Genomic DNA, 24,878 nt, shown 5'->3' with positions numbered 1-24,878 from the left:
ACAGAACTATATAAGGAGCTGCACCCTCCCTACCTGGGACTTTATTAACATTGTGGAGAAACAAAAGCCAACAGCTCCCAGGAAGCAAAGGATTGTGGGTGTGAATATGCAAATAAGCCCTTCCCTTAACGCTAAAGGAGGAAGTTAAAGACACGTGGTTCACAGATAACATGTTAGGGGGAAGGGAAAGAGGACACAGGATAAGGTCACTTAAGCCTCACTTTTGGTGTTTTTTCGTTTCAGTTTGTTCTCCCTCTGGCACGGCCATCTGGACAATTTCTTCCAGCCACAATTCTTCACTGTTAAACCTGCAAAACAAACATATTAGGCTCCACACTTTTTGGGTGACATGGGTGTAGGAGTGTACATGGGGTGACAGAGGGGTGTAGAAGAGTGTACATGGGGTGACAGAGGGGTGTAGAAGAGTAGAAGAATGTACATGGGTAACAGAGGGATGTAGAAGAGTGTGGATGGGTGGCAAAGGGGGCGATAGACCCCTGTCACCCATGGACACTCCTCTGTCTCCCATGTATACTCTTCGACACTCCTCTGTCTCCCATGTACACTCTTCTACACCCCTCTGTCACCCATGTACACTCTTCTACACCCCTCTGTCACCCCCTACACTCCTCTGTCACCCCCTACGCCCCTCTGTCACCCATGTACACTCTTCTACACCTCTCTGTCACCCCCTACACTCCTCTGTCACCCCCCTACGCCCCTCTGTCACCCATGTACACTCCTCTACACCCCTCTGCCACCCATGTACACTCTTCTTCACCCATCTGTCACCCATGTACACTCCTCTACACCCCTCTGGCACCCATGTACACTCCTCTACACCCCCTGTCACCCATGCACACTTCTCTACACCCCTCTGCCAACCATGTACACCCCTCTGTTACCCATGTACACTCTTGTACACCCATCTGTCACCCCTCTGTCACCCATGTACACTTTTCTACACCCCCTGTCACCTATGTACACTCCTCTGCACCCCTCTGCCACCCATGTACACTCCTACCCACCCCAACACCCCTCTATCTCCCCCTTTGCCACCCATGCACACTCTTCTACACCCCCTGTCACCCATATCCACCCCTCTACACTCCTGTCACCCATGTCCACCCCCCAACACCCCTCTATCACCCCCTTTGCCCCCTGTCACCCCATGTACACTCTTCTACACCCTCTGTCACCCCATGTACACTCCTACACCCATGTCACTCAAAAAGTGTGGAGCCTGATATGTTAGTTTTGTAGGTTTAACGGTGAAGAATTGTGGCTGGAAGAAATTGTCAAGATGGCCGTGCCAGATGGAGAAGAGAAAGGAACGACGCTGATTACAGAAGACATCATTTGTGAGTTGCTGTCTAAAGCAGCAGTGCAGCAGCACCCCAACCCTGCAACGCTTTTCCCTTTTTTTTATTTATTTGTTGCTCGTCAACTCCAGTCAGGGTGCCCAGTGAAATTTTTTTTTTCGGAATGGTGCCCCAAGCCGAAAAAGGTTGGGAAACACTGCCATAGAGACTAAATTGGGCAGTCACAAGCATGAGTGCCTCCTCTCCATTCAATTGGTCCTTAACCCCTTAAGGACGCAGGACGTAAATGTACGTCCTGGTGAGGTGGTACTTAACGCACCAGGACGTACATTTACGTCCTAAGCATAACCGCGGGCATCGGAGCGATGCCCGTGTCATGCGCGGCTGATCCCGGCTGCTAATCGCAGCCAGGGACCCGCCGGCAATGGCCGACGCCCGCGATCTCGCGGGCGTCCGCCATTAACCCCTCAGGTGCCGGGATCAATACAGATCCCGGCATCTGCGGCAGTTCGCGATTAAAATGAACGATCGGATCGCCCGCAGCGCTGCTGCGGGGATCCGATCATTCATAACGCCGCACGGAGGTCCCCTCTCCTTCCTCCGTGCGGCTCCCGGCGTCTCCTGCTCTGGTCTGTGATCGAGCAGACCAGAGCAGGAGATGACCGATAATACTGATTTGTTCTATGTCCTATACATAGAACAGATCAGTATTAGCAATCATGGTATTGCTATGAATAGTCCCCTATGGGGACTATTCAAGTGTAAAAAAAAATGTAAAAAAATGTAAAAGTAAAAGTAAAAAAAAAGTGAAAAATCCCCTCCCCCAATAAAAAAGTAAAACGTCTGTTTTTTCCTATTTTACCCCCAAAAAGCGTAAAAAACTTTTTTTATAGACATATTTGGTATCGCCGCATGTGTAAATGTCCGAACTATTAAAATAAAATGTTAATGATCCCGTACGGTGAACGGCGTGAACGAAAAAAATTTAAAAAAGTCCAAAATTCCTACTTTTTTAATACATTTTATTTAAAAAAAATTATAAAAAATGTATTAAAAGTTTTTTTTATGCAAATGTGGTATCAAAAAAAAGTACAGATCATGGCGCAAAAAATGAGCCCCCATACCGCCGCTTATACGGAAAAATAAAAAAGTTATAGGTCATCAAAATAAAGGGATTATAAACGTACTAATTTGGTTAAAAAGTTTGTGATTTTTTTTAAGCGCAACAATAATATAAAAGTATATAATAATGGGTATCATTTTAATCGTATTGACCCTCAGAATAAAGAACACACGTCATTTTTACCAGAAATTGTACGGCGTGAAAACAAAACCTTCCAAAATTAGCAAAATTGTGTTTTTCGTTTTAATTTCCCCACAAAAATAGTGTTTTTTGGTTGCGCCATACATTTTATGATATAATGAGTGATGTCATTACAAAGGACAACTGGTCGCGCAAAAAACGAGCCCTCATACTAGTCTGTGGATGAAAATATAAAAGAGTTATGATTTTTAGAAGGCGAGGAGGAAAAAATGAAAACGTAAAAATTTAATTGTCTGAGTCCTTAAGGCCAAAATGGGCTGAGTCCTTAAGGGGTTAAAGGGTACTCTGGTGGAAAACAATCTTTCGCATAACTGGTTCCAGAAAGATAAACAGATTTGTAAATGACTTCTATTAAAAAAATCTTAATCCTTCCAGTACTTATCAGCTGCTGTATACTACAGAGGAAGTTCTTTTCAAATTTATTTTCTGTCTGACCACAGTGCTCTCTGCTGACACGTCAGAGTAGGAGCAAATCCCCATAGCAAACCTCTCCTGCTCCGGACAGCTCCTGACATGGACAGAGGTGGCAGCAGAGAGCACTGTGGTCAGACAGAAAGAAAACTCACCTTCCTCTGTAGTATACAGCAGCTGATAAGTACTGGAAGGGTTAATATTTTTTAAGAGAAATAATTTGCAAATCTGTTTAACTTTCTGGCACCAGTTGATTTAAAAAAAAGTTGTTTTCCACCGGAGTACCCCTTTAATGCATCAGGACTTACATTTACGTCCTAAGCTTTATAAACAGCAGGTCAGCAGCCAGGACCTTGCCATTAATGGCGGACATCAGCAATCCCCTACGGGGAATAAACATTTTTTTTAAATAAATGTAAAAAAGGTTTTGTTTTGTTTTTACAACATGAATAAGCCTCTCCCTCAATACAAATTTAAGTTACCCCTTTTTCCTATTTTACAAAAAAAAAAAAAAAAAGTATAAAATAAATGAATTAATAATATTTGGTATCATGGAGTGCGTTAATGTCCGAAATTTTAAAATATGTTACTGATCCCATACGGTGAATGCCCCCTCCCCAAATATATACATATATTTTTTTTTTTTTTGCTTCGCCATACATTTTATTTATTTTCTTTCTTTTTTTTAAGAGCTGAGGAACATGCTCTCGAATCACCCAAAGTGCAAGACGTGTTACACAAAAAAAACGTGCACAAAGGATGCGGTCTATCATAAGCCCTTATTATGGGTCTTCACTCCTCTTCTTCATCGGTGGCCGGGCTGTCCAAGATGGAATAGTCTTTCAGCAGGCTCCGAATGAACCTGCTGCAGTCCTGCGGACATGTTCTCCCTGATTATCAAAAGGCGGTTCCTGGCAAGCCACACAGTGTCCTTAAAACAGTTCATAAAGTGCCAGGCCTCCTGGATGGCCTCCACGTCGTGGGTCCCAGGGAACAGACCGTAAAGCACCAAATTATACAATAGTCAGTTCCTGGGTACAGAGTCTCTGAGTTCATGTACCCAAGCATCCAACAGACCCTGCGCATAGGGGCACTGCCAAAACATGTGCAAAGATGTTTCCTCCACATAGGGGCACTGGGGGGAAGCACCGGGTTCTGCACAGGTCACTGGCATGCATGAACGACCTAAGAGATAGTCCTCCCTTAATGGCCATACATGACATGTCCTTATGTCCATTGGTAAGCCATTTTGAAGCCACATTAGTCCAGACAGCCATGAGGAGCCCCACAACAATCTCCAACAAGTCCTTAGCTCGAGTGAGCTTGGGCTGGCTTTGGCGCTTTCGCTGCAACAGATGCCCATGTGCTTTTCCTCTGAGGGCAGTCCTTGTAGGTATGGGCTGCTTGTCTGCAAAGGTTGCACGTCTTGGTCTTTGGGCAGTCCTTGGTCAAATGTCCTGTCACTCAACGGAACCTGCAGGCATCTTCCTTACAGTCCTTATTCTCATGGCCCTTCTTGCCACATCGCCTGCGGCATGACCGGGTAGAAAATCCTGCCTGAAGAGTTCCCCAAAGAAAATGACTGGGGCAGGTGTTGAATCCTTGTTCAGGTGCACAACCACGGACCACTTGCCAGTCCAAAAACCATTTCCGTCCAGGATGTGGGTAAGATCCTTCACCACAGTACAGAAACGTTTCAGGAAGGTAGTGATGTCGGGTCCTGGGATGTGTGGGTTCATCATTGAAACTGTAATCCTCCTCTCCTCCCTCTGCAAGGGACAGTTCCCAAAAAAGCGGGCAAAGGGGGAGTCCGGCCTCCCAGAATTCACCATATCCCAGTAACATTTACAGATTCCAATGGAGGCAAAGGTAACATAAAACATTCCAGTGAAAAAGGACTGGATGCTTACAGTTTCCGAGTAGGAGAATCCCTGTTCCAGGACCATCTTCTTTCCAAAAATCTCTGCTGAAGGGAAGATTGTGAAGAGGAGGGAAGGGCACTATAAAAAATGCAGAGTCTAACATGTTTGTCATCCAGACACTGAAGAGATCGACATGTCGGTCTGATCCGGACGAAGAAGAAAAGGAAAGAGGATGGCGCTCATCAGAAAAGATGTAATTGTGAGTCCCCATGTAACTGTAATCACTTATATGGTATACAGATCCTGTGTACAGCTTATATCTACCGACATATGGTCCTGTATATAATCACATATTATATATTGATCTTTAACGCTTACACCATTCACCGTACAGGGTCATTAACATTATATTTTGATTGTTTGGACATTGACACACGTGGCAATACCACATAAGTTTATTAATTATGTTTTTATTTTATCTTTTTTGTGATAAAATTGGAAAAAGGGGCCATTTACATTGTTATTGGGGGATGGGATTGTTTACTTTACTTGTGGAGAAGCACCAGCACTGTTACAGCATCTCAATCAGAGGCACAATATACATCTCTGTTCCTGATTTCTGTTATTAACAACAAAAGTCAGTCTCCTGGGAGACTGTCAAAAATTGCCATTGCTGACTATATTTCAAGTCATCATGACGGGGTATTGGTAAAAGTTTTCAATCAGCAATAATCACGCCTCGGTTTGACCTCATGGGCTATGATACTGCCACTGCGCAAAGCTACAGAACTATATAAGGAGCTGCACCCTCCCTACCTGGGACTTTATTAACATTGTGGAGTAACAAAAGCCAACAGCTCCCAGGAAGCAAAGGATTCTGGGTGTGAATATGCAAATAAGCCCTTCCCTTAACTCTAAAGGAGGAATTTAAAGACACATGTGGTTCAGAGATCACATCTTAGGGGGAAGGGAAAGAGGACACAGGATAAGGTCACTTAAGCCTCACTTTTGGTGGGTTTTTTTTCGTTTCAGTTTGTTCTCCCTCTCGCACGGCCATCTGGACCCCCTCTACCCCGATCACAGATTGTATTGTTTTGTTATTCGATCTCTTGTGCTTTTTATTACAGGATTGAGCGGAGTGTTAGAGTAGCATGGTGTGCGATGTATAGCTTAGGGAACCTTTGCTGTGTATTGTACTGTCATGCTTTGTGTGATTGTAATTTATTGTATGACTTGTAATGATTGAACGGAAAATAAAGCTCTTTCAATAAACGGCCATCTGGACAATTTCTTCCAGCCACAATTCTTCACTGTTAAACCTGCAAAACAAACATATCAGGCTCCACACTTTTTAGGTGACATGGGTGTAGGAGTGTACATGGGTAACAGAGGGGTGTAGAAGAGTGTGCATGGGTGGCAAAGGGGGAGATAGACCCCTGTCACCCATGTATACTCTTCTAAACCCCTCTGTCTCCCATGTACACTCTTCTACACCCCTCTGTCACCCATGTACACTCTTCTACACCCCTCTGTCACCCCCTACACCCCTCTGTCACCCATGTACACTCTTCTACACCCCTCTGTCACCCTCCTATGCCCCTCTGTCACCCCCCTATGCCCCTCTGTCACCCATGTACACTCCTCTACACCCCCCTGCCACCCATGTACACTCTTCTTCACCCATCTGTCACCCATGTACACTCCTCTACACCCCTCTGTCACCCATGTACACTCCTCTACACCCCCTGTCACCCATGTACACTCCTCTACACCCCTCTGTCACCCATGTACACTCCTCTACACCCCCTGTCACCCATGTACACTCCTCTACACCCCTCTGTCACCCATGTACACTCCCCTACACCCCCTGTCACCCATGTACACTTCTCTACACCCCTCTGCCAACCATGTACACCCCTCTGTCCCCTCCTCTGTTACCCATGTACACTCTTGTACACCCATCTGTCACCCCTCTGTCACCCATGTACACTTTTCTACACCCCCCTGTCACCTATGTACACTCCTCTGCACCCCTCTGCCACCCATGTACACTCCTATCCACCCCAACACCCCTCTATCTCCCCCTTTGCCACCCATGCACATTCTTCTACACCCCTTGTCACCCATATCCACCCCTCTACACTCCTGTCACCCATGTCCACCCCCAACACCCCTCTATCACCCCCTTTGCCCCCTGTCACCCCATGTACACTCTTCTACACCCTCTGTCACCCCATGTACACTCCTACACCCATGTTACCCAAAAAGTGTGGAGCCTGATATGTTAGTTTTGCAGGTTTAACGGTGAAGAATTGTGGCTGGAAGAAATTGTCAAGATGGCCGTGCCAGATGGAGAAGAGAAAGGAACGACGCTGATTAGAGAAGACATCATTTGTGAGTTGCTGTCTAAAGCAGCAGTGCAGCAGCACCCCAACCCTGCAACACTTTTCCCTTTTTTTTATTTATTTGTTGCTCGTCAACTCCAGTCGGGGTGCCCAGTGATTTATTTTTTTTTTTTTGGAATGGTGCCCCGAGCCGAAAAAGGTTGGGAAATACTGCCATAGAGACTAAATTGGGCAGTCACAAGCATGAGTGCCTCCTCTCCATTCACTTGGTCCTTAAAGGGTACTCTGGTGGAAAACAATCTTTCGCATAACTGGTTCCAGAAAGTTAAACAGATTTGTAAATGACTTCTATTAAAAAAAAAATCTTAATCCTTCCAGTACTTATCAGCTGCTGTATACTACAGAGGAAGTTCTTTTCTTTTCAAATTCATTTTCTGTCTGACCACAGAGCTCTCTGCTGACACGTCAGAGTAGGAGCAAATCCCCATAGCAAACCTCTCCTGCTCCGGACAGCTCCTGACATGGACAGAGGTGGCAGCAGAGAGCACTGTGGTCAGAAAAAAAAACTCACCTTCCTCTGTAGTATACAGCAGCTGATAAGTACTGGAAGGGTTAATATTTTTTAAGAGAAATAATTTGCTAATCTGTTTAACTTTCTGGCATCAGTTGATTTAAAAAAAAGTTGTTTTCCACCGGAGTACCCCTTTAATGCATCAGGACTTACATTTACGTCCTAAGCTTTATAAACAGCAGGTCAGCAGCCAGGACCTTGCCATTAATGGCGGACATCAGCAATCCCCTACGGGGAATAAACATTTTTTTTAAATAAATGTAAAAAAGGTTTTGTTTTGTTTTTACAACATGAATAAGCCTCTCCCTCAATGCAAATTTAAGTTACCCCTTTTTCCTATTTTACAAAAAAAAAAAAAGTATTTAAAAAATGAATTAATAATATTTGGTATCATGGAGTGCGTTAATGTCCGAAATTTTAAAATATGTTACTGATCCCATACGGTGAATGCCCCCTCCCCAAATATATACATATATATATATATGTATTTTTTTTTTTTTTTGCTTCGCCATACATTTTATTTATTTTCTTTTTTTTTTTTAAGAGCTGAGGAACATGCTCTCGAATCACCCAAAGTGCAAGACGTGTTACACAAAAAAAACGTGCACAAAGGATGCGGTCTATCATAAGCCCTTATTATGGGTCTTCACTCCTCTTCTTCATCGGTGGCCGGGCTGTCCAAGATGGAATAGTCTTTCAGCAGGCTCCGAATGAACCTGCTGCAGTCCTGCGGACATGTTCTCCCTGATTATCAAAAGGCGGTTCCTGGCAAGCCACACAGTGTCCTTAAAACAGTTCATAAAGTGCCAGGCCTCCTGGATGGCCTCCACGTCGTGGGTCCCAGGGAACAGACCGTAAAGCACCAAATGATACAATAGTCAGTTCCTGGGTACAGAGTCTCTGAGTTCATGTACCCAAGCATCCAACAGACCCTGCGCAAAGGGGCACTGCCAAAACATGTGCAAAGATGTTTCCTCCACATAGGGGCACTGGGGGGAAGTACCAGGTTCTGCACAGGTCACTGGCATGCATGAACGACCTAAGAGATAGTCCTCCCTTAATGGCCATACATGACATGTCCTTATGTCCATTGGTAAGCCATTTTGAAGCCACATTAGTCCAGACAGCCATGAGGAGCCCCACAACAATCTCCAACAAGTCCTTAGCTCGAGTGAGCTTGGGCTGGCTTTGGCGCTTTTGCTGCAACAGATGCCCATGTGCTTTTCCTCTGAGGGCAGTCCTTGTAGGTATGGGCTGCTTGTCTGCAAAGGTTGCACGTCTTGGTCTTTGGGCAGTCCTTGGTCAAATGTCCTGTCACTCAACGGAACCTGCAGGCATCTTCCTTACAGTCCTTATTCTCATGGCCCTTCTTGCCACATCGCCTGCGGCATGACCGGGTAGAAAATCCTGCCTGAAGAGTTCCCCAAAGAAAATGACTGGGGCAGGTGTTGAATCCTTGTTCAGGTGCACAACCACGGACCACTTGCCAGTCCAAAAACCATTTCCGTCCAGGATGTGGGTAAGATCCTTCACCACAGTACAGAAACGCTTCAGGAAGGTAGTGATGTCGGGTCCTGGGATGTGTGGGTTCCTCATTGAAACTGTAATCCTCCTCTCCTCCCTCTGCACGGGACAGTTCCCAAAAAAGCGGGCAAAGGGGAAGTCCGGCCTCCCAGAATTCACCATATCCCAGTAACATTTACAGATTCCAATGGAGGCAAAGGTAATATAAAACATTCCAGTGAAAAAGGACTGGATGCTTACAGTTTCCGAGTAGGAGAATCCCTGTTCCAGGACCATCTTCTTTCCAAAAATCTCTGCTGAAGGGAAGATTGTGTAGAGGAGGGAAGGGCACTATAAAAATGCAGAGTCTAACATGTTTGTCATCCAGACACTGAAGAGATCGACATGTCGGTCTGATCCGGACGAAGAAGAAAAGGAAAGAGGATGGCGCTCATCAGAAAAGATGTAATTGTGAGTCCCCATGTAACTGTAATCATTTATATGGTATACAGATCCTGTGTACAGCTTATATCTACCGACATATGGTCCTGTATATAATCACATATTATATACTGATCTTTAACACTTACACCATTCACCGTACAGGGTCATTAACATTATATTTTGATTGTTTGGACATTGACACACGTGGCAATGCCACATAAGTTTATTAATTATGTTTTTCTTTTATCTTTTTTGTGATAAAATGGGAAAAAGGGGCCATTTACATTTTTATTGGGGGATGGGATTTTTTACTTTACTTGTGGAGAGGAGAAGCACCTTCACTGTTACAGCATCTTAATCAGAGGCGCAATACACATCTCTGTTCCTGATTTCTGTTATTAACAACAAAAGTCAGTCTCCTGGGAGACTGTCAAAAATTGCCATTGCTGACTATATTTCAAGTCATCATGACGGGGTATTGGTAAAAGTTTTCAATCAGCAATAATCACGCCTCGGTTTGACCTCATGGGCTATGATACTGCCACTGCGCAAAGCTACAGAACTATATAAGGAGCTGCACCCTCCCTACCTGGGACTTTATTAACATTGTGGAGAAACAAAAGCCAACAGCTCCCAGGAAGCAAAGGATTCTGGGTGTGAATATGCTAATAAACCCTTCCCCTAACGCTAAAGGAGGAATTTAAAGACACGTGGTTCACAGATAACATGTTAGGGGGAAGGGAAAGAGGACACAGGATAAGGTCACTTAAGCCTCACTTTTGGCGTTTTATTTTGCTTTCAGTTTGGGTTTTTAGCTGCATATGGTTCAAAAAACAAACAAACAACAACAGTCTAGAATACTGAAAATACAGGGGAAATGAAAAACGAAAGAAGAGATCTGATTGGTTGCAACTCTTCCTCTGGACAGGTGATGAATCTCCCCCACTGTATGTGAACATAGCCTAAAAGAGATTTTAGAGTAGGATTGACTTCATACGTCAATACTCTCCGAGATGTCCTAAGTTCTTTGACCGTCTTGGTTTAGATATGTGTATTGTTCTATTTAGATAGCCTCTGTGCTTCTGCTTTTATTTTATATCTTGTGATGTCTGTTTGCAACATGCTTTACCCTTCTGGGGATCATCCATCAACCATCTGACTTCTCAACTTCTATACTGAACCAAAATATCAACATTTCTGTGGTCACTTTTAGTTTCTACTTGGTTTTTTTGTCCTGTGTTTCTTGGTTTGGAAAAAACGCCAGACGTTTTTCTGGCGTTTTTTCATTTGTGTGGAAATTGCACCTTTTTTGGTACCCAAAATTTGTTGGGTACCAAAAAAAAAAAAGGATGCAGTAGTGATGGAAATTTTTTTATTTAACGAAATGTATATATTTTATAACAACATTTTTATAAATTTTTAATAAAGTGTGTGTGTTTCCCTTTTTTTCTCTACTTTTTACATTTTTTTAGGTAGTACTGCTACTCCCAGCATGGAACACACTGTTCCATGATGGGAGCTGTAGTACCTGTACTAATAGACATATCGCCCTGGGTGTCAGTCGTGACACCCGATGCGATCGTCCATTATATAGCAGAAATGCAGAGCGGCTCTATACAGCGCTCACATCTCTGCTCTGTACTCCGGCCAGTGATGTGAATAGAACATCACTCATTCATATTTTCCGCCCAGAGTGGTGATTGGCCGGATGGTTGCAGCCAATCACACCTCTGAGGGAAATATGAATGAGTGAGTGGCCGGCCGGAGTATAGTGCAGAGATTCAAGCGCAGGAGAAATTTGCTCCACATCTCTGCAATAGATAGGACGATTGCAGCGGGTGTCAGTAGTGATACCCGCTGTGATCTGTTCTTACCTGCAGGTACTACTACTCCCAACATGGAGCACACTCTGCTCCATGCTGGGAGCTGTAGTACCTGCATTAATAGACAGATCGCAGTGAGTGTAATTTCTGACACCTGTTGCGATCTGTCTATTAATGCAGATACTACAGCTCCCAGCACTCAGCAGAGTGTTCTCTATGTTGGGAGTAGTAGTACCTGCAGTTAAGGAAAGATCACAGCGGATGTCACTCCTGACACCCGCTGTGATCCTCCTGTATAATATGTTCCCCTGCACTGACGTATATATACACCTATTCTTATTTCCCGCAGAGAGTTGTGATTGGCTGGAACCATCTGGCAAATCACAGCTCTCTGCGGGAAATATGAATAGATGTTTATATACGTCAGTGCAGGGGACCATAGAATAGGGGCCGGCCGCATCTATACATTATACAGGAGGATCGCAACGGGCAATCTGTCAATAAGTACAGGTACTACTACTACCATCATGGAACAGTGTGTTCCATGCTGGGAGTAGTAGTACTACCTAAATAAATGTAAAAAATTAAGAAAAAAGTGAAAAACATACACACACTACATTTTTCTTATTGCCGGCTAAAAAATGTTGTGCCCTGCCCACACACATAAATTGATCCCTGTTTAAAAAATTGATAAAAATGTTGTTATAAAAAAAAGATACATGTCACCGCGGCGATCCGATCATCCAGAACGGCAGACGGGGGTCCCCTCACCTGCCTCCGCTGTCTTCTGGGAGTCTTCTGCTCTGATCTGCCTTCCCGCAGACCAGAGCAGAAGATGACCGATAATGCTGATCAGTGCTATGTCCTATACCAAGCACTGAACAGTATTAGCAATCGAATGATTGTTATAAATAGTCCCCTATAGGGACTATTAAAGTGTAAAAATAAAAGTAAAAGTAAAAAACATTTGAAAAACCCCCTCCCCCAATGAAAACTTAAATTGTCCCATTTTCCCTATTTCACCCCCAAAAAGTGTTAAAAAATATTTTTAATACATATTTGGTATTGCCGCGTGTGTAAATATCTGAACTATTAAAATAAAATGTTAATGATACCATACGGTGAACGTCGTGAACGTAAAAATAAAAAGTCCAAAATAGCTGCTTTTTTATAACATTTTATTCAAAAAAAAAAAATGTATTAAAAGTTTTATATAAGCAAATATGGTATCAATAAAAGGAACAGATCACGGCGCAACAAATGAGCCCTCATACCGCCGCTTATACGAAAAATGAAGAAGTTATAGGTTTTCAAACTAGGGGGATCTTAAATGTATTAATTTGGTTAAAAAGTTTGTGATTTTTTTAAAGCGCAACAGTAATAGAAAAGTATATAATCATGGGTATCATTTTAATCATATTGACCCAAAGAATAAAGAACACATCTCATGTTTACTGTTAATTTTACGGCGTGAAAACGAAACCTTCCAAAATTAGCAAAATTGCGGTTTTCTTTTTAATTTCCCCACACAAATTGTATTTTTTTGGTTGCGCCATATATTTTATGGTAAAGTGAGTGATGGCATTACAACGGACCACTGGTCGCGCAAAAAACAGGCCGTCGTACTAGTCTGTGGATGGAAATATAAAAGAGTTATGATTTTTTGAAGGCGAGGAGGAAAAAACGAAAACGTAAAAATAAAATTGTCTGTGTCCTTAAGGCCCAAATGGACTGCGTCCTTAAGGGGTTAAAAAGGTGCAAATCGACTCCATACAAAAGTAACACACATTACAAAAATTTGTTGAAATTACTCATTAATATAAGCAGATCACCTTGTTTTTTTAATATATGTATATATTTCCTATAAAAATATATCTAAAAACATATAACTTTGTTTAATTTCTATTTACTTATTTATTTATTTAAATTTGAAAACATTTTTCAATATGGTTAGGATGAACATGTTTAAAAGTCTGGATATTTGGTACAATTAAGTTTACAAACCATACTTGTTTACCTGTTTATCCAAATTATTACTTTAAAATTCCTAAGTTTTTACGGATGCACATTAGACACCTTTTGTAATGTGTTTGTTTCACAATTTTAAAGTAATTTATAAAAAAAAAAAAAAAAAAAAAAAAAAAAAACAGCTCATCAGAATCCCACCACTAGGGGTCCCCATACCTACTGGGACACTAACTAGTCCTGCAGCAGCCTAAGGCTTGTCCATGAGTCATGGACAAGAAATAACTCATGGGCAAGGCTGCATGAGCAGGTGCACCCATCACATCCCACCCCCACAAGGTAGGGACACGCCCCCTTCCCCTCATAGGATTTTTAACCCTGTGTGCTAATGAAAAGATGTAAAATGAAATGTAAAATAAAGAACATTCACGATGAAGCTACTAAACTGCCCTGAAGTAACACACAAGGAATCAAGTCTGAAAGAGCTTCCTGGAACTATCACCCGAAAGGTGGGTAAATTCACACATATGACGGTCATTTCTGAAATTGCGCCAAATTTATAGCCCGTCTTGCGTCTTTTTGTAAATTTGGTACAGTTAGTTAAAAAGCCACCCATGAAAGAAAGTAGAAAAAAAATAAAAAATAAAAACTCAAACCACAGCTATTATTCGTAAATACCCCCAATGTCCCCTTTCGCTGGTGCTACCAAGGAGCCAGTAAAACCAGTATGGCTTCCCTGATGAAGCAGAGATACCCGGGGCATGGCAGGGAGGTGGGAACCAAATGGCCACACACACTTCCCCTAGACTGATAAGACGGACACCCCAAAGGGCTACCGCACCCTGACCAATCCTACTGTATATATAAAAAAAAGAACACAAACGTGGACACAGTGACAAAAACATACATAAGAAATAAGTGAATGTGCGCAGTGTAATACCGCCTACACATCCGGCGGGAACTATAAAAATTCCTCTGCAGATCAACAGCCAGAAGGCCGGTGCACACGGCAAAATTCCTATGGCGAAAACATCTGACATGAAAATTCAATTCTTTCTGCATAATCCGCTCAGAAATGCATTGCCGTCTATAGAGATGGTGCATTTCCGAGCGAGCGGTCCCGGCACTGACACCTTCTGCCCACGGAACAGTTAATATTGACATTTGTTTTTGTTTTGTTCTAAATGTCTAATTCTAACACTAAGGCTGTGTTCACACTATGCAGTTTTTCCAATTATTTTTTAATTTTTTTTCTGTGAATTTGCTAGGATTTTGGCAAAATCATGGCAAAAATGGCACTATAATAAAAAAAATTGCCATTTATCCTGCGATTTTAACAAGTCAATAGCGTGAAAAAATAACACACAGCTTAAGACTGTATTCACACAGTACACAATAGAAGCAGAAGCTTGTGTTTAGTTTATGTGTTAGGAATGTTGCTCTGTGATGCTGCGTTTCAATAGAAGAATTGCAGTGTAAAAAATTATTTTTTTCTTAAATGCTGAAAATGCCCTAAAAAAGACGTGGATTTCCTAATGAGATCAATGGGATATGGAGTTGTACACATATAAATCTGGACACTGATTACACAGTTAGACATGATAACTTCACACCCGAACGGGGACTTGAACCCTGGATCCTAAGATCAAAAGTCTGAAGCTCTACTGACTGAGCTATCCGGGCTTGAAGTTTGTACCAATGATACACAAATACCATGTGATGTGCTTCTGCCACAGTTTTCCGGGATTTACGAAACTATGACTTAACCTCCTGAGGGGTAATCCCGAGCGTGACTCGGGGTTAATTTTCCCTGCCAGGATCGGTAACCCCGAGTCACGCTCGGGGTACAATTACAGAGTTCCCGGCCGGGCTGCACGATATATCGCAAAAGCAATGCGATATAGCGATGCGGCCCCCCGGGAAAACATGCGATTATCTGCTCGGGTCGGCTCCCGTGGCGGGGGGGTCGGCCAGAGCAGGTAAAGAAAAATACTAAAAGTCAGTGTTTCCCTACCAGGGGGCCTCCAGCTGTTACAAAACTACAACTCTCAGCATGCCCGGACAGCCAAAGGCTGTCCGGGCATGCTGGGAGTAGTAGTTTCACAACAGCTGGAGGCACCCTGTTAGAAAAACACTGAGCTAAATGTAAAAGGAAAAAGTAGTAAAATAAAAAAAACTTTTGCTCACCTAATCCCGGTCCCTGAAGATGTCGTTCCCCTCCGTGCGCTCTGGTCCCTGCTCTAGTCATCTTACAGGACCTTTCACTTTTCAGCCAATCACAGGCCGCAGTGGTGTAAAGCCTGTGATTGGCTGAAGGGGAAAGGACTTGTTCTGCAGCAAATACACTAGGTATGAAATCTGCCGGCAAACCCAGTGTATTCTGCTGCAGAACAAGGTGACAAGGGGGGGGGGGGGGGGGGGGGGGGGGGAGGATGTGACGGGGGGGGGGGGAGGGATGTGACAGGGGGGGGGGATGTGACAGAGGGGGGGATGTAACAGAGGGGGGGGGATGTGACAGGGGAGGGGGAATGTGACATAAAGGGGGGGGGGATGTGACAGGGGGAGGGGAATGTAACATGAAGGGGGAGAATGTGACAAGGGGGGGAATGTGATGGGGGAGATGTGAAATGGGCGGGGGGGAGATGTGAAATTCAGTGCAAAAAATTGTACCGCTTTTGATACAAATTTCCAGAAAGAATAATACTGCCAGGGAGGTTAAAAAGAAAAAAAAGTAGTATGCCCCCTCCGTAGGCAAGTAGTACGTCCCTTTAGTAGACAGGTAGTATGTCCCTACAATAGACAGGTAGTTTATCCCTACAGTAGGCAGGTAGTATGTCCTCTCTGTAGGCAGGTAGTATGTCCCTACAGTAGACAGGTAGTATGTCCCTACAGTAGACAGGTAGTATGTCCCTACAGTAGACAGGTAGTATGTCCCCTCTATAGGCAGGTAGTATGTCCCTACAATAGGCAGGTAGTATGTCCCCTCTATAGGCAGGTAGTATGTCCCTACAATAGGCAGGTAGTACATCCCTACAGTAGGCAGGTAGTATGTCCCTACAGTAGACAGGTAGTACATCCCTACAGTAGACAGATAGTATGTCCCTACAGTAGACAGGTAGTATGTCCCTACAGTAGGCAGGTAGTATGTCCCTACAATAGGCAGGTAGTATGTCCCTACAGTAGACAGGTAGTATGTCCCTACAGTAAGCAGGTAGTACGTCCCTACAGTAGACAGGTAGTACGTCCCTACAGTAGGCAGGTAGTATGTCCCTACAGTAGACAGGTAGTATGTCCCTACAGTAGACAGGTAATATGTCCCTACAATAGGCAGGTAGTATGTCCCTACAGTAAGCAGGTAGTACGTCCCTACAGTAGACAGGTAGTATGTTCCCACAATAGGCAGGTAGTATGTCCCTACAGTAGACAGGTAGTATGTCCCTACAGTAGACAGGTAGTATGTCCCTACAGTAGACAGGTAGTATGTCCCTACAGTAGACAGGTAGTATGTCCTGTCTGTAAGCAGGTTTGTTCTCACTAAGGGCACTGGTAAAAAAAAATTGCCTTTCTATTTCCATAATGTCATTTAGTAACAGATCAGAGGAATGAAATGAGCCGCGTATTCACTTCCCGCCAGGTATCCATTGGTATCTGCAAACAGGATGCCAACATATACTGTGGTGGAGAGCAGTAGGTACCATTGGTTTCAATTGCCCGAACAGAGTCCCCTAGTGATGGCATCCCGTTCCATGTGGACGGATACCTGTGACAGAGAGTGAAAACGAAAGGTGAACCCAGCAGAAGAGCTATAACTTTTTATAACTATAAATTTTCCAATTTAGGTAATTCTATTGCTTTACTACTTGGTTTACACCTAGTGACTCCGGAATACGCTTCTTTAACTGGACATTGCGCTCGGTAACGCTATTGGATCGTGTTATATAAGCTAATATGGCCCAAACAGAATCCTTACACGACTTCAGTCAGGTCCCTGAAACGAATTGTGCCTGCTGCTCTCTGCTACAGTATACGCCACCATCCCGATATATATATCTATACAGTGGTCCCTCAACATACCTTGGTAATCCGTTCCAAATGGACCATCGTTTGTTGAAACCATCGTATGTTGAGGGATCCGTGCAATGTAAAGTATAGGACAGTGGTCTACAACCTGCGGACCTCCAGATGTTGCAAAATTACAACACCCAGCATGCCCGGACAGCCAACGGCTGTCCGGGCATGCTGGGAGTTGTAGTTTTGCAACATCTGGAGGTCCGCAGGTTGAAGACCACTGGTATTGGAGGTTGTACTCACCTGTCCCCGCCGCTCCGGACCGTCACCGATCGTCACTGCTGCCCTGGATGTCGCTGTCCATCGCTGTCGCCGCGTCCGCGTGGTGTCCCCGACGCTCCGGCAAGGCCTCTGCTTCCCCGGCATCCTCGTTCTCCGTCGCCGCCATCACGTCATTACGCACGCCGCTCCTATTGGATGACGGGACGGCGTGCGCAGAGACGTGATGACGACGATGGAGAGCGCCGATGATGCAGGGGATCCCGAAGAGGACGCGCCGGAGCCCCGAGGACAGGTAAGTGATCGTCAGCGGACCACACGGGGCACCGTAAATGGCTATCCGGTGGCAGCTGAAGCAGTCTGCGCTGCCGGATAGCCGTTTATGCGATGGCCCCGACATACAAAAGCATCATATGTTGATGCTGCCTCTGAGAGACCATCGCATGTTGAAATGATCGTATGTCGGGGCCATCGTAGGTCGGGGGGGGGGGTCACTGTATAGCAATTCTATTGTTTGGGGGTAATCTAAGATGCCTGTATGTAAGTCTAGATGGTGGCAGCAAAGAGCAGAAAGATCCCTCCTATCCTCATATCTCGCCCTTATATTCGGACCTCATCTCCCATAATCATATCCCGTCCTCATATCCTGTTCTTATATCCCGACCTCATATCCTGTTCTTATATCCCGACCTCATATCCTGTTCTTATATCCCGACCTGATATCCTGTTCTTATATCCCGACCTCATATCCTGTTCTTATATCCCGACCTGATATCCTGTTCTTATATCCCGTCCTCATATCCTGTTCTTATATCCCGACCTCATATCCTGTTCTTATATCCCGTCCTCATATCCTGTTCTTATATCCCGACCTCATATCCTGTTCTTCTATCCCGTCCTCATATCCTGTTCTTATATCCCGACCTCATATCCTGTTCTTATATCCCGACCTCATATCCTGTTCTTATATCCCGACCTGATATCCTGTTCTTATATCCCGTCCTCATATCCTGTTCTTATATCCCGACCTCATATCCTGTTCTTATATCCCGTCCTCATATCCTGTTCTTATATCCCGTCCTCATATCCTGTTCTTATATCCCGTCCTCATATCCTGTTCTTATATCCCGACCTCATATCCTGTTCTTATATCCCGTCCTCATATCCTGTTCTTATATCCCGACCTCATATCCTGTTCTTATATCCCGACCTCATATCCTGTTCTTATATCCCGACCTCATATCCTGTTCTTATATCCCGTCCTCATATCCTGTTCTTATATCCCGACCTCATATCCTGTTCTTATATCCCGACCTCATATCCTGTTCTTATATCCCGACCTCATATCCTGTTCTTATATCCCGACCTCATATCCTGTTCTTATATCCCGTCCTCATATCCTGTTCTTATATCCCGACCTCATATCCTGTTCTTATATCCCGTCCTCATATCCTGTTCTTATATCCCGACCTCATATCCTGTTCTTATATCCCGACCTCATATCCTGTTCTTATATCCCGACCTCATATCCTGTTCTTATATCCCGACCTCATATCCTGTTTTTATATCCCGACCTCATATCCTGTTCTTATATCCCGACCTTATAACCTGTTCTTATATCCCGTCCTCATATCCTGTTCTTATATCCCGACCTCATAACCTGTTCTTATATCCCGTCCTTATATCCTGTTCTTATATCCCGACCTCATATCCTGTTCTTATATCCCGACCTCATATCCTGTTCTTATATCCCGTCCTCATAGGTTCCAACCTGATATCTCGATCTCATATCCCGTCCTCGAATTCCATCTTCATATTCCGACCTGGAACACACATACATAGAGTTTTATATATTTAGATCCATCCCCCTTTTCCAATTTTTCAAATAAATTAATGTAAACAAAAATTAACCATCGCGTGCAGAAACGTCTGAACTATTAATATAAAACTTTAATTAAACTGTGCGGTAAATGGCGTAAATGGGAAAAAAATAACAAGTTTAAAAATTTGCTTATTTTTGGTTTCTTTATGCACCTGAAAAAAAAAAAAAAAAAAACATTAAAAAGTACCCTCCAAACATACCGTATTTTTCGCTGTATAAGACGCACTTTTTCTTCCCCAAAACTGGGGGGGGGGGGGGGGGGGGGGAGTTGGTGCGTCTTACACGGCAAATACACATTAAAACCTGTCCTATCGCGGCGGTCCCTGCGGCCATCAACGGCCCGGGACCCGAGGCTAATACAGGACAATACCGATCACGGTGATGCCCTGTATTAACCCTTCAGATGCGGCGATCAAAGCTGACCGCCGCATCTGAAGCGAAAGTGACACTAACCCGGCTCAGTCGGGCTGTTCGGGACCGCCGCGGTGAAATCGCGGCGTCCCGAACAGCTTACAGGACATCGGGAGGGACCTTACCTGCCTCCTCGGTGTCCGATGGGCGAATGACTGCTCCGTGCCGGGATCCCCTGCATGGCCAGCGCTCTCCTTCATCGTCATCACGTCGTCGCGCACGCCGTCCCGTCATCCAATAGGTGCGGCGTGCGTAGCGACGTGATGGCGGTGACGGAGAGCGAGGATACCGGGCAGCAGAGACGTTCCGGTGCTACGGGGACACCCCGGGGACGCGGCGACAGCGATGGAGGGAGACATCCAGGGCAGCGGTTACGGGTCCAATACCAGTGGTACCTCCAATACCAGTGGTCTTCAACATGCGGACCTCCAGATGTTGCAAAACTACAACTCCCGGCATGCCCGGACAGCCAACGGCTGTCCGGGCATGCTGGGAGTTGTAGTTTTCCAATATCTGGAGGTCCGCAGGTTGAAGATCACTGTCCTATACTTTACATTGTATTTGGTTCAGAATCTTTTACAGTGAAAAATACGGTAATTGGTAGCGATAAAAACTACAGATCACGGTGCAAAAAATTTGCCCTCGTACATTCCCGTATACAAAAAGATAAGAGAGTTGTAGGGGTCAGAATAGGACAATATTAAGCATTCTCATTTTCCTACAAAAAATTATAATTTTTTTTAAAAGTAGTAAAATAAAATTAAACCTATATAAATTGAGTATCATTGTAATCTTTTGGACCTATAAAATAAAGATATTGTATGATATTTTTAGCAAAAGTGCGCTGCATAGATAGAGCTGCGGGGGGGGGGGGGGGAGGCGGGGGGTTTGCTTGTTTTTCATAAATTTTTCGCGCTGAAAACGCCCCCCTCGGCTTATACTTGAGTGAACTCTCTGCCTTTCAATCCCTTCTCAGTGGTCTTCAACCTGCGGACCTTCAGATGTTGCAAAACTACAACTCCCAACATGCTGGGAGTTGTAGTTTCAAAACCTCTGGAGGTCCGCAGGTTGAAGACCACTGTGGCCTTCGTCATTATCCAGACTCCTCTTTAGTTTTCTACTCACCTCCCCTCGTGGGAAGGAAGGGTGAGCTGGTCCGGGCCATCTATGCTGCAGGGACCGTCCGGTGGGGAGGGTTAGTCGTTCCGGGCTGTCCATTTTCACCGGGGGCCCTCTTCTCCGCGCTCCGGGCCGGCCCCGGACTAGTGACGTTGCCTTGACGCCGCCGCACAGGGACGTTTATTCGCAGCCTGTGCATGAACGTCCCTGTGCGTTGTCGTCAAGGCAATGTCACTAGTCCGGGGCCGGTGTGAGGTGGCTTTTTGCGCCCCCGTAGATCCATGCGTCCGCTCCTCCCCCAGCTCTCCGAACATTTCCGAAGCTAGAACTGGGGGAGGGCAGAGCAAGGGGAGGGAGGAGGTTCACACCCCCTCCCTCATCTCCCCTCCCTGAGCTCGGCTGGACGCAGATCTCTACGGCACGCCCCCTCCCTGAGGACATAGATCGCCACGGCAGGTCCCCTCCCTCATCTCTCCTCCCTGAGGACGTAAATCTCCACGGCAGGTCCCCTCCCTCATCTCCCCTCCCTGAGGACATAGATCTCCACGGCAGGTCCCCTCCCTCATCTCCCCTCCCTGAGGACATAGATCTCCACGGCAGGTCCCCTCCCTCATCTCCCCTTCCTGAGGCCTTCTCGCTTCTCGGCCTTTTGGCTAAGATCAAGTGTAGTATCTGTTCTTATCAGTTTTTCATGCCGGTGTACCGTAACGCCGGTATGGGGCTGGTGGGGATGGGTGCTGCATGGAGGATGCAGGTGTACCAGGGCTTTCCGGGGCTGGTTCTGAGGAATCAGCTCGACGGCTGCCCCGATGTGACCTGTTCCCTCCGGGTCTCGCCATGAGGCTGAGAGGGTCTAGAGTCGAGGTACTTTTGTGCCTCGGGGAGTAGTGACCCCCCGAGGTGCCGAAACTCACTGGGAGGATAGACTCACTGAGTTGAAGCATGGGCACCATAATCTCTTCACCTTGTGGCACTCACCTCTTGATTCCCGGCCTTCTGGCTAGGATCAGAGAAATGTTTATAGATCCGGCCGGATGTCCAGGCAGTATATCTGCACACATTCACTTATTTATTTCTTTTTTGTCTCACTGTGTCACTTTTTGTGTGTTCACAGGATTTGTCAGGATGCGGTAGCCCTTCTGGGTGTCCCTCCTGGCGGTCTAGGGGAGGTGTGTGTGGCCATTAGGTTCCGCACCTCCCTGCAAACACCCCGGGTACTCCTGCTTGGCAGGGTACCTACCGTAATCGGCTCTGCGGGCAGATACCTTGGCTAACGCCAAGGGGGATGCCGGGAGCATTTGTGGTCCCCTAGTAGCTTCGGCGAAAAGGGACATCGAACCTGGAACCTCGCAGGTACCTTTTGGTCCGGAGGCGAAGGGTAAGGTTTGTTGGGGGGCCTCTCTCCTATCGGAGAAGGGCTAGCGATAGACCGCATCCTTTGTGCACGTTTTTTTAGTGTAAGACGTTTGTACTTTTTCTTGCACTTTGGGTGAATCGAAAGCACGTTCCTCGGCTTTAGATAAAAAAAAAAAAAAAAAAAATCTCCCCTTCCTGAGGACGTAAATCTCCACGGCAGGTCCCCTCCCTCATCTCCCCGAGCTGAGGACGTAGAGCAGTGCTCCCAATGAGCTTTATGTGTAAAGGGGGACATACTGTACGGGCTAAAGGGGGACATATGATATGAGTGGGGGGACAAGTGGTGGCGACCGAGCTCTAGTTTCGCACACTTGGTGTGCTTCGTCTGGCCGGACGAAGCACACCAAGTGTGCGAAACTAGAGCTCGGTCCCACCACTTGTCCCCCCACTCCCCTCTCTTCTGTACCCCGCATGTGAGTATGTCTCAATAAAGAAGACCCTGCAGCCACACTGGTGAGTGCCGATATTTTCATTTCTCTTCACGGATATCATGAACTTTGCTTATTATAGTATCTGAGCACCACCAGAGGCATTACAGCTACACCAACTCCCACCTGCCATTCCTAATCCAGCACACTCACGCAGTGCCGCACTACCTCCTTTGAGATTTGTAAATTACTTCTATTAAAAAATCTTAATCCTTCTAGAACTTATTAGCAGCTGTATACTACAGAGGAAATTCTTTTCTTTTTGGATTTCTTTTCTGTCTGACCACAGTGCTCCCTGCTGACACCTCTGTCCATGTCAGGAACTGTCCAGAGCAGCATCTGTTTGCTATGTGGATTTTCTCCAGCTCTGGACAGTTCCTGACATGGACAGAGGTGTCAGCAGAGAGCACTGTGGTCGGACAGAAAAGAAATTCAAATCTAATAAGTACTGGAAGGATTTAGATTTTTTAATAGAAGTAATTTACAAATCTTTTTAACTATCTGGCACCAGTTAATTTAAAAATAAAAAATTTCCACCAGAGTACCCCTTTAATAGAACACTTAGGCCACGCTCATATTTTCTCCGTTATTTCTCCTAAATGGACCATTCTAATAACGGATGCAAACTGATGCACACTGATGCAAAGGGATGCCATTTAGTGGCATCCATTTGCATCAGTTTTTCATCCGTCAGTATCAGCCGCTGGCAGACTCCCGCAGCCGGGACTACTACTACTACTCCCATCATGGAACAGACTTCTTTCCATGATGGGAGTAGCAATTCTCCGGCTGCAGCAGTCTGCTGGTGGCTGGGGATGCTACAATAGTGTTTATACTACTACCCCCATCATGGATCAGAGTCCGTTCCATTTGGGGGTAGTAGTACAGGGACTGAGGGATTGATTGCACCGGGTCTCACTTGACCCGATGCGATCAGTGGTAATAAAACAGGGGAGCCCTTCCCCTGCGATGTTTAAACTTTGTAAACTGTGTAAACTTTCATTTTTAAATTCCCCGCCGGGAGCCCTGAATGGCCGGCACCGAGGAGCCATTCAGGGCTCCCGGCGAGGTTTTTAAACTACTACTTTGTCTCCCAAATTTATGCCCCCATGCAAGTTTATAATAATTAATTGGCCCCAGTGTGTTTATAATAAATAATTGGCCCCAGTGTGTTTATAATAATTAATAGGCCCCAGTGTGTTTATAATAATTCATTGCCCCCCAGTGTGTTTATAATAAATAATTGGCCCCAGTGTGTTTATAATAATTCATTGGCCCCAGTGTGTTTATAATAAATCATTGGCCCCAGTGTGTTTATAATAATTAATTGGCCCCAGTATGTTTATAATAATTCATTGGCCCCAGTGTGCTTATAATAATTCATTGGCCCCAGTGTGTTTATAATAATTAATTGGCCCCAGTATGTTTATAATAATTAATTGGCCCCAGTGTGTTTATAATAATTCATTGGCCCCAGTGTGTATATAATAATTAATTGGCCCCAGTGTGTTTATAATAATTCATTGGCCCCAGTGTGTATATAATAATTAATTGGCCCCAGTGTGTATATAATAATTCATTGGCCCCAGTGTGTATATAATAATTCATTGGCCCCAGTGTGTTTATAATAATTTATTGGCCCCAGTGTGTTTATAATAATTCATTGGCCCCAGTGTGTTTATAATAATTTATTGGCCCCAGTGTGTATATAATAATTAATTGGCCCCAGTGTCTTTATAATAATTCATTGGCCCCAGTGTGTTTA

At 44.9% G+C, this 24,878-nt stretch overlaps 2 non-coding genes and 1 pseudogene across 2 annotated transcripts; 1 reads left to right on the top strand and 2 right to left on the bottom strand.

Moving 5' to 3' along the window:
- Positions 1-5,561: 5,561 nt before the first annotated feature.
- Positions 5,562-5,702, bottom strand: LOC130268002 (U4 spliceosomal RNA). The gene has a single exon (XR_008843376.1). It is a non-coding gene; the product is annotated as a U4 spliceosomal RNA (small nuclear RNA).
- Positions 5,703-10,197: 4,495 nt separating this feature from the next.
- On the bottom strand, positions 10,198-10,338 carry LOC130268001 (U4 spliceosomal RNA). Its single transcript, XR_008843375.1, has one exon. It is a non-coding gene; the product is annotated as a U4 spliceosomal RNA (small nuclear RNA).
- An 11,564-nt stretch (positions 10,339-21,902) lies between these two features.
- Positions 21,903-22,012, top strand: LOC130267856 (U2 spliceosomal RNA; annotated as a pseudogene).
- The last annotated feature ends 2,866 nt before the right edge of the window (positions 22,013-24,878 follow it).

This window comes from Hyla sarda, chromosome 4 (genome assembly GCF_029499605.1).
Source record: "Hyla sarda isolate aHylSar1 chromosome 4, aHylSar1.hap1, whole genome shotgun sequence".
In the NCBI taxonomy this organism is placed as follows: domain Eukaryota; kingdom Metazoa; phylum Chordata; class Amphibia; order Anura; family Hylidae; genus Hyla; species Hyla sarda.
Note: the sequence above shows the minus strand (reverse complement) of the source record. Positions and strands in the feature narration are given on the sequence as shown.